The following is an 11,259-nucleotide window of genomic DNA, read 5'->3' as shown; positions in this document are numbered from 1 at the left end:
ACTGATTGTTAGGTGATGCTTTCCAGCGAGAGGCTTCCTCAGATCCAGGCCACTATTGAGAACATGACTGCTAGCCAGGAGCCGTACCAGCACCTGCGTCAGCTAGCCAATGAACTGAGGGAGCTGGAGGCTTCATACACTAAGACATGCCAAGTGATCAGACTCAAAAATGGACCAAAGAGGTACATATAGTATAGTTCACTTTATTACATGTCATCTTGGCCGATCTTTTTTTGTAGGATTTTATTTGATCTTTTATAAACAATACAAAACATTCACATCATACAAACATCAACTACATCACACCTGCCCAGACCCACTAGACTCACACACCCATCTCCAGCTCCCACATCATTCTCCGCATCACTCTCCTCATCACTCTCCGCATCACTCTCCTCATCACTCTCCGCATCACTCTCCGCATCACTCTCCGCATCACTCTCCTCATCACTCTCCGCATCACTCTCCTCATCCCTCTCCGCATCACTCTCCTCATCACTCTCCACATCACTCCCCGCATCACTCTCCGCATCACTCTCCTCATCACTCTCCGCATCACTCTCCGCATCACTCTCCGCATCACTCTCCACATCACTCTCCGCCACATAGCCTCAAACTGCACCATTTTGTTTTTCTCTCCGTCGCCCAGCACTTTACATTTTTACACAATAAAGCATTTGACCTTCTATTGCATTAACAACGGAGGATTGGTTGTTTTCCAGTTTTTTAAGTATACATTTTTTAAAGATCTTGGCCCAATCTAACACATAACAACATAGCGGGCCAGCTGCCTCTCAACGTAAAATTATATAGATTAATTAACAACAAGTAATACAATCTAGCCGAAGCGGTTATCAATGCATCTCAGATGGGTAAGAAATGAGAGCTTGCAAAGGCCTTTCTCTGGGTACTCTAATGTGTCATGTGCTAATAATGTCTCTTCACTGTGTGTCTCCCAGATCGATACGGTGCATAAGGAGGTAGATACTGTAGGATGCATTTGTCAAACACCTTTAACATGAAGATGGTGAAAGAAAAGTACAGCTTTCTGAAGAATGGCATGGAGTCCTGTAGGACAATCCTAGATCAGTTCATAAATGAGTGTAAATGTGTGTTTTTGAGAGACAGCTCAGATACCTTAGGCCAGCATTTCCCAAACTCGGTCCACACCCCGAAGACCAGGAGGGCAGTGAGGACTTCTACTGTATTCAGCCCCTTGTGAAACGCCACAGACTGGGGAACATCGTTCGCCGTTACAGCCCCTATGACAACTTCATGACCTCCAAGAACCACGAGGATGTGTCCGTGGCACCGTCCCACAGCCTTGCTAATGCCATCTAGGGCTCCGGCACCGTGGTATGGTGAGGCAGTGTTCTATAACTGCTGCGACTCCGCTGAGCTGGCCCGCTATGACCTACAGACCAAGGTCACAAGTCGTCTGAAGATACCTGACGTCGGCTACAACAACTAGTTCCCCTACTGCTACTACAACTGTAAAGACTGGACCGACATCGACTTTTCTGCTGATGAGACTGGGTTACCTCCAGCACCGGGGTAACCATGGTGCTGAGCCAGCTAGACAGTTCCTAACATTCTGTACACTCAGTGTAGAAACAGTGTATACTGTGTGAGAATTCCTAATTTTGCTGTTTTTCTGCTTATCTTTATAATGTTGACTTCTTCCTAAAGAAATTAAATCACAGCGATGTTAAATAAGGGTTGGCTAGAATTAGATTTGAAATGTCTTGAAGTGCTATAAACATGATAAACACACTGAAATGGGCTCTAAATTATTTCATTCAGTCAGGCATTCACTTTTATTTCCTCAAACATACGGTGCAGCACAATAGTCTGAATGAAATATGGTTAAATTACACAAAGGCGCGCACACACACACACACACACACATACGTACACACAAGCGCCCTGTGTAGCCTTGAAGTATCCATAATAGCGCTCTTGTTTCCTGCAAAAAAATATTTAAATAAATCATTTTTAAAAGCCACTAGATATGAGCCCTTTGTCAAAAATAGAAAGTAATATTTCAATACTCTTGTTCTGTAAATATTGTACCAGAATCTTCTTAGGCTTGACTCCATTTTCATCTTCCATCTCATACGTCTCTGCATCCAATGACAGGTCTAAAGGACTGGGAGGTGAGCTGATAGGTTCACAGGGAGATTCTGGGTCATTCTGGTCGGAATCATCGAAAAACAGAACACCCTTATAGCAAAGTAATACTGTTTAATGTCACATTCAAACATAGTTATACAGTAATGTATAAAAACTGCTTCTCAGTAACCGATATCAGTAAGCTAGTATGGTCAGCAGAGGGTGCTGGGAGAACTAATAACAGGGAACAAAAGAACACACATTAGAACATGTATTTAAAGCTATAAACACTGACCTGAGTCGCAAATCACCTGCCTCTCTAGGAGCTGTCGTGTCTTCCTTAGTTTATAATCCAAGAACTGCTGTTCTATACACATAAACAGAACACATGAATGAATACCTTAGAATTCTATACAGTATTGTGTATAAGTCTGATCACAACTACCGTAAGTAGGGCCTGACATTGACAGACACACACTACTGTGGCCAAGAAACCAATGTGAAACAGACCTACTCTGTGCCGTCGCTCTCTCTCCTTGTCCAACTCATTGTTTAGGGTTTCCACTTCTCTCCTCTGTAGCTCCAACTGAATGTGTTAACACAAATGTATTGAATGTACAGTTATCTAGCAGGGCTTTATATTCCATAAAATATCCTCTTATGGCTGGTTAGTCTCACTTGTTCTCTAAGGGTCTTGACCTCTCTGACCAGCCTTGTCACACACACTGCCTGCTGCTGGTAGGCTGCCAGGGCCTTGGTGCTCCTGACAGAGATAAAGACACAACAATTAGCATCTGACAGGGCACAACCCTGACAAGCATGGCACATCGTAATGTGTGGTCTTATGTTATGATGACACTTTCTCAGTGTACGTAGAGAAACATTTTTATTTTTTATTTTACTTTTATTTTACGAGGCAGGTCAATTAAGAACAAAGTACGGCCTGGCACGAGGCAAAAAAAGCCAGTAATAATACTGAGACATTTCTGTGTAACCTATGTGTTACTTTACATACTCTCTGCTCTAATAAACAATGTTAACCAGGGGTGGTCTGTATGAGCACAGCGGGAGAGCACCATGCTGTGTGCTCAACTCACGCCATCTCCACCTCCAGCTCCAGCAGCATCAAGGAAAACCCTGGGTTACGGCTCTCTGACTCTGAAGAACGAGAGGAGAGAGGACATGTTACGGCTTCATTTATATGGCCTGTACTGAGCTCCCTGTGTGGTTCATGTGAGGTGGCTCACCGGCGATGGAGGGAGGGAGGTAACTCACCGGTGGTGGAGGGAGGTAGGTAACTCATTAGCGTGGTGTTGGTCCATTCATCCCTCACTTCTCTGATGAAAGACAGAAAGAGGTAGATGTAAACAACACCTGCAACACCATGGACTGGTGGTGGTGATGTGTTTCAGTACCGGAACTTGTCGTTGAGCAGGGCATCGTCAGTGAGTCCACAGCATGAGAAGAAGTCAGCGTGAGCGAGGAACGCATCGTAGGCCCCACACACAGACTGGGTCTTTAGAAGCTGACCACCACAGAGGGACACAGAGAACAAAGGTAAGCTTTTGAAATACTGCACCATCATCGCAAACAGATGCTGATGGTAGAACTGGGATTGACATTTACAACCATGTGAAATATTGCAGTGTGAAAAGCTGTAAGCCCTCTCATGGCCAGCAGGGGAGCTCTAACCACACACAGAGACAGAGCAGATCAAAGATGCTGAGGGACTGTGGCAGCAGCCAGTGCGCTGCCCTGATTTGGCTGACACACCCTAGCTACTGACATAATAACAGACTGCTGGTCCATAGTTAAAGAAAATGTACATTCTGTATAGTTAACTCTCTATGGTTACAGTAAACTGACCTTTCATTATGTATCACTTTTAGTTAGTAATATTATTTTTAACTGGATTTGCCTACTATTCTTTCATCTTGCTCCTTCCTATTTTTCAAACTATAGCCCAACATTACAGAGATAATTGATTCTAATTTCAGGTTCTCACTAAAGCAGGGTTTACATAGCTACTGGGAAATGATATATCCCACTGAGCTGAGAAACACATGCCCCAGCCCCACCCTACCTCTATGATGTGGCGACCCACTCCACAGTTCCGATAGCGCTTCCTGGTAGCCATTAGAGACAACTGTAGCCCCTTCTCTCCTGTTGACCTGAAAGGTAAAGGAGGTCAGTCGTTTTTTGTTTTTCAGTTCGTGTTATTTGTTGCTTTCACTCAATGTTGTCTTCTTGACTCATGTCCCTATTTCTGCCAATAGCCATTACTATAGCAGTAATGCACATGATGACCACTACCATCATCCCCATTACCAGTAATGGTCTTATTCTCTGTATCGTATGCATTAGTGATGACCCCCACCAGTTATGGTCATTAGCTAGCTAGCATCTATGCCTGAGTTGATCACTCTCTTTATGGCCATTAATGTCTCGGTTAATACTGATTGTTATGTCCATAAGTAACCCCTGGGGTAATACCAGGTTAAAAGCTTAATACGTCCACATTGGATTAATATTCCTGTTTCTATTTTAGGAGCACACGCAATGGACTGGTGAGGAGCTAAAGCAGCAGAGCTGAACCACTCCTAAGCTGCAAACTCTCTTTTTCTCTCTGTCCTCAGCATTCACTTTACTGGCCAAACTGTGAACGTGTGGAGGCTGGGATCAGAATGGCAGCGGGGGGAGGTGGGGTGAGCCTGGCTGCCATGTTGAAGCCATTGGCACGGAGATAAGATGGGAGGGTGGGGGGCAGCAGTGGAAAGGGAAGCAGTATGCCACTGCTGCTGCTCTTTCATTGGGAGGTAATTACACACTACCTCCCTCACAGCGCAGCATTCAGTTCAGACATCCTCTGAAAATAGACACAGGCGAGCTGAGAGAGGGTGTGGGAGGGATGCAGGCCACAAAGGGTGGGACCCAGACCTGATTTACAGAAGGGGACTTATAATAACAAGGCTTCTTTCATTTTGAAGATATAAATAAAAAAACTATTTTAAAAAACTGGAGGGAATCCACTCAGTCCAAGAGGAGAGGATGGATGGAAATGTGAATGCCTGCTAGCTAGACACTGTACCCAGTCTGTTCTCTATCCTAACTGGGTAATTGTGTTTAAGGGCATTTCCCGTATGGCCTTGAGGCTAAAACATTCAGTTTATTATGTCCTGCCTGAGTCATAAAAATGTGGGTTCAAATAGAATGTTTAAAAAATGGTTTATATAGTACCCTGATGTAAATGCATTTTTTTAATATGTAAAAACAGAGACAGGTTCTCTGGAATTGCTACGATGTTGACATAAGACTGAAAAAGGAGAAATAACAGAAAACAGAATTGGGGAGAGAAATGTAGATGAAGACACACAAGGAAATTATGTTTCTTTGACAAAACCTCAGCAAAAAGTTTAGTATCTCTAAGTTTGAGGTGTAACCTGTCCAAAAACCCTATCACTTCATAGTTGATCATTTTCCTCCATTACATTTTGACTGTAATCATTTTCATTTTAGCCCAGTACTGTATGTCCCTTTGTATCTGATATATTGCACCTGCCTTCATTTCATACTGCTACTCACAATGTCTTTCATTTGTACGCTACAGCCCCTACAATGAGTGACTCAGCTCCCACGGCTGTGGGCAAGATCTGTTGGTCGTCTTCTGGAGCCTTTCTCTGTGCCCTCCTCTCCCGTGCCCTGGCAAGGAACTCCTCCAGCCCCGTACAGAAGGTCTCCCACGCAGACGCAGACCTGCAGGGATGGAACACTGCACAGTTTAGACTCACAGAGATGGACTGACTCTGCCAAATAATCCTTCTACCATAAGAGGAATAATGGTATAGCTAGGTAATGAGATGCTTATAAGACACTCTTAGAAGCTAGGCCTAAGAGAACTGACACAATGAAGACAACTGACACTATGAAACTATTATACACGCTAATGAGACACACCGAGGCACACAAGAGAGTAAACAAAACTACAAGGTTTTTCACTACAAAACACAACCCGATGTGAAGCCATGTCTCTTACATGTCTGCGGACTGATAATTAATCAGCAAAATAGTGTCTACACACACTGCATTGAATGTCAGGGTTCTATACTATAATGCTTTCATGCTCTGAGAGCTCTGAGCAGTAGTACTTCAGCTCTCTGGGATATCACCTTTTACTCAATGGTATTTCAGTGCTCACAAATAGAGTAACTTCATAATGATCGGTATGGGTTTGTTTCTGCCTATGATAATGCCGTACTGCAGGCAAGAACTGGGCAGTGGGTGTTTTTATATGGGCTCTCCCTTCCAGGAAATGTCATCTCCAAATCATCAGTGCTGATGGTAGTGGCACAGAGTTTCTAAAGCCAGAGGCGCAACATCGCAAGACTTCCGGGAAAGCTTGCGGAAACAGACCAAGCCGGGGTTTAGAGTTTGAGAAGTCAATGAGAATGAGTTTGAGAATTCATTAGTTGTTAATTTTCTTGAAATCTAAAGGCACAACCTAGATCTGAGCCAATGTCTTAAGTAGTTGAACATGTTATTACTCCAACCTCGTGAAAGTGACAAACTGACACGTTTTCATTTTCGTCAAAAACAACTTTATATTGAAGGAGTTCCTTTGATTTGACAGCCTGCAAATGCGCAGTTTGGTGTGAGATGACCATTAGACCCGATGGCGTGTTTCTATGCATGAGCTTAGCTAGCCAACGTCGCTATGACATCGCCTACAAGTGTGATCGGGGATTTCTATTGGAGAAGCAGTTTTAGCCAATCTTCATACTATACTGTCTTTGGTAGTAGGGTCTGGTCTGCTCTACTGCAGGGGTGGGCTAAGTTCTAGGCGGACAAGTGAGAGCACTTGGCTGACAGCAGTGTCCTCACAGCCCTGTAATCTCATTATCTTTAATAGAGTAGCTCTTGTTAGCCAGGTCTAGCCTTGGGTTTATTTTGACCTAATTTGTCATTCATGTCAATTAGAATCACATCAAAAGGCAGTGACACAACCTTACAGCTACCAACACACTCACACATGCACTCTCACACACACATACATACACTAGCGTTCAAATGTTTGGAGTCACTTAGAAATGTCCTTGTTTTTGAAAGAAAAGCACATTTTTTGTCCATTAAAATAACATAAAATTGATTCGAAATACAATGTAGACAATGTTAATGTTGTAAATGACTATTGTAGCTGGAAACAGCAGATTTTTTATGGAATATCTACATAGGCGTACAGAGGCCCATTATCAGCAACCATCGCTAATGTACTCCAATGGCACGTTGTGTTAGCTAATTCAAGTTTATAATTTTTAAATACTAATTGATCATTAGAAAACCCTTTTGCAATTATGTTATCACAGTTGAAAACTTTTGTACCTGATTTAAGAAGCAATAAAACTGGCCTTCTTTAGACTAGTTGAGTATCTGGAGCATCAGCATTTGTGGGTTCGATTACAGGCTCAAAATGGCCAGAAACAAAGCACTTTCTTTCTTAGGCAGAGTTGCAAAGAAAAAGCCATATCTCAGACTAGCCAATAAAAAGAAACGATTAAGATGGGCCAAAGAACAGACACTGGACAAAGTGTCCTAGAAGGCCAGCATCCCGGAGTCACCTCTTCACTGTTGACGTTGAGTCTAGTGTTTTGCGGGTACTATTTAATGAAGCTGCCAGTTGAGGACTTGTGAGGCATCTGTTTCTCAAACTAGACACTAATGTACTTGTCCTCTTGCTCAGTTGTGCACCGGGGCCTCCCACTCCTCTTTCTATTCTTGTTAGAGACAGTTTGCGCTGTTCTGTGAAGGGAGTAGTACACAGCGTTGTACGAGATCTTCAGTTTCTTGGCAATTTCTTTCATGGAATAGCCTTAATTTCTCAGAACAAGAATAGACTGATGAGTTTCAAAAGAAAGTTCTTTGTTTCTGGCCATTTTGAGCCTGTAATCGAACCCACAAATGCTGATGCTCAAGATACACAACTAGTCTAAAGAAGGCCAGTTCTATTGCTTCTTTAATCAGGACAACAGTTTTCAGCTGTGCTAACATAATTGCAAAAGGGTTTTCTAATGATCAATTTGCCTTTTAAAATGATAAACTTGGATTAGCATACACAACGTGCCATTGGAACACGGGAGCGATGTTTGCTGGTAATGGGCCTCTGTACGCCTATGTAGATATTCCATAAAAAAAATAAAAAAAATCAGCCGTTTGTTTCCAGCCGTTTCCAGCTACAATAGTCATTTACTACATTAACAATGTCTACACTGTATTTCTGATCAATTTAATGTTATTTTAATGGAAAAAAATAGCTTTTCTTTCAAAAACAAGGACATTTCTAAGCGAACCCAAACTTTTGAACGGTAGTGTATATGCGCACAGGGACACACACACAGCATATTGACACGCAAGCTGACAACTCACAGTCCTAAGAACACACTGAGACCATTCTACAACTTACGTAATATACTCTAACAGTACGATGGTACCCACCGGGCACAGACATCAGTTCAATGTCTAATTTTGATTTACATTTGATTGAGTTGTCAACTAATGTGAATTCAAAGTGAAATCAACCCCAAAAATTATACAAATTCCAGAAATTCCTTTAGGTTGATGACTTTTTGCAAATCCAACTCGTTTTTCACGTTGATTCAACCATATAATATAGATTTTTTGTTTCATTGACGTGGAAACAATGTTAATTCAACCAGTTTGTGCTCAGTGGGTAACATCTAAACACATTTAAATTACTATCTTTAAGCAAAAAGGGTATGTTTGCCATGCCCTGCTATTCCAGAGCAGGGGTCCCCTTCTGTTTGTAAGTGTCTTTCAGACCATCCCCATCAAGGCACCATCCCATTCTCTTAGCTGTAGGGTTCCCCTGAGGATCCACCTTTATACAGTATTCATCTATCTGTGGGACTGATGAACTAATTGAGTTGTTTGGAAATGGATGCCACAGAGCATTATTTATTAATAGACTTGGTGGTCACTTCAACCCTGTATTGAGACCAATAAATATAATTGCCATGGTACTCACTGCAGAAATGCATTTGTAAATGACTGCATTTTGAGTAAATCCTTTACTTAATGAATGAATTTGTTAATTTACCCTTTTGTTAATTCATTCATTAGTTTGTCTTAAATGCTAAAATTGTTAATGGATTTGTCACGCCCTGGCCATAGAGGGGGTTTTAGTCTCTATTTTGGGTAGGCCAGGGTGGGATTAGGGTGGGCATTCTATGTGTTATATTTCTTTGTTTTTGACTGGGTATGGTTCTCAATCAGGGATAGCTGTCTATCGTTGTCTCTGATTGGGAATCATACTTAGGCAGCCCTTTTCCTTTGTATGTGTAACGGTTTTCCTCCTCCTCTTCATCAGAAGAGGAGGAGCAGGGATTGAACCAAAATGCAGCGGAGTTTGAAGACATAATTTATTCAAGAAAACACGAAAACACGAACTTGACTAATAAACTAACAAAACAACAAACGGTGTAGACAGACCTGGACGACGGACTCACATAACACGAATAACGCACGAACAGGGAAAATAGCCTGCACATAAAAATGACGATGAACAAAAACAAACCGAACAGTCCCGTATGGTGCGACAAACACTGACACAGGAGACACCCACCCACAACGGACACTGTGAAACAACCTACCTAAATATGACTCTTAATTAGAGGAACGCCAAACACCTGCCTCTAATTAAGAGCCATACCAGGCAACCCATAAACCAACATAGAAACAGAAAACATAGAATGCCCACCCAAACTCACGTCCTGACCAACTAACACATACAACAAACTAACAGAAATAGGTCAGGAACGTGACAGTATGGTGTGGGTAGTTATCTTTGTTAGTGACACTATAGCCCTGGTAAGCTTCACGGTCGTTTCTTTGTTTCTTGTTTTGTTGGCGACATTTACATAAATAAAGGAAAATGTACGCTCACCACGCTGCACCTTGGTCCGGTCATTTCCACCTAGACGACGGCTGTGACAGGATTAGTGCAACATTTCCCAAACTCGGTCCTTGTGACTCCAAGTGGGCCACGTTTTGATTTTGGCCCTAGCATTACACAGCTGATTCAAATAATCAACTAATCATCAAGCTTTGATCATTTGAATCAGCTGTGTAGTGTTACGGCAAAAAACAAAACGTGCACCCTGGATTAGTGAGACTGACGTTGGCATTCTAAGTCAGTGCTATATGGATCCATCATGTATTAGTGTGAACTCATGCATCAGCATCCTTGAAAGAGCAGTACATCTGCCAATAACAAGAAGAGCTTTGAGAATTCAGCAGTACTACAGTACTATAAGCCAATGTAACAGTGGGTCAGCAGCAGTGCAATGTGATGCATGAGCTACTGTAGTATTGTACCTGGGCTCTGTGCCCTCCATGCCTTCTTCATGGTCATCCGAGCTGTCTGAACTGTCTTCTGATTCACTGAACACTTGGAGGTATCGCCCCTTTGATTCTCTATGCCCATTTACCACTGCAGGGACAGGGGAGCTCACAGGTTCCGCTTGAAAACTGGGCGGTGTTCTGCTTCTATACTCTCCTAAAACATCTGGAGAGAGACGAGCAGGGGGAGACAAAGAGAGGGGCAAGGGGAGAGAGAGGGGGGCAGGGGGAGCGAGAGAGGAGCAGGGGGAGAGAGAGAGGAACAGGGATAGAGCGAGAGAGAGGAGCAGGGGGAAAGAGAGAGAGAGGAGCAGTGGAAAGAGTGTAGGAGGAGTGTAAAGAGAGAGGGGAGCAGAGGGAGAGAGAGAGAGAGGAGCAGGGGGAGAGAGAGAGAGAGAGAGGAGCAGTGTCAAGAGAGACGGGAGCAGGAGGAGAGAGAGACACACAGATTACACTCCTTATGGACTCAAATGGGAAATATATACAAGAAAAACACTTTTTCCCGAACACAGTGTCTAAATTCTGGTCTCCAAACAACCAGCGCACCCTAGACCTTCTGTCTGAGGAACAACTATGGTCACCCAGCCACATAATAATACACACAGGCACAAACGATCTGAGAGCACAGTGATAGAAAAAAATGATAGAAAAAACCTATAATATACATGAGGACGCACACATATAGGACCAATAAGAATGAGAGACAAGTAAAGGCGAGGCAGGAGGAATATTACTGAC

General features: G+C 42.9%; 1 pseudogene; it reads left to right on the top strand.

Moving 5' to 3' along the window:
- Window positions 1-303: 303 nt before the first annotated feature.
- Window positions 304-1,713, top strand: LOC129867180 (adhesion G protein-coupled receptor L1-like; annotated as a pseudogene).
- Window positions 1,714-11,259: the final 9,546 nt, after the last annotated feature.

Source organism: Salvelinus fontinalis, chromosome 12 (genome assembly GCF_029448725.1).
Source record: "Salvelinus fontinalis isolate EN_2023a chromosome 12, ASM2944872v1, whole genome shotgun sequence".
In the NCBI taxonomy this organism is placed as follows: Eukaryota; Metazoa; Chordata; class Actinopteri; order Salmoniformes; family Salmonidae; genus Salvelinus; species Salvelinus fontinalis.
This window is presented reverse-complemented; position numbering and strand designations above follow the sequence as displayed.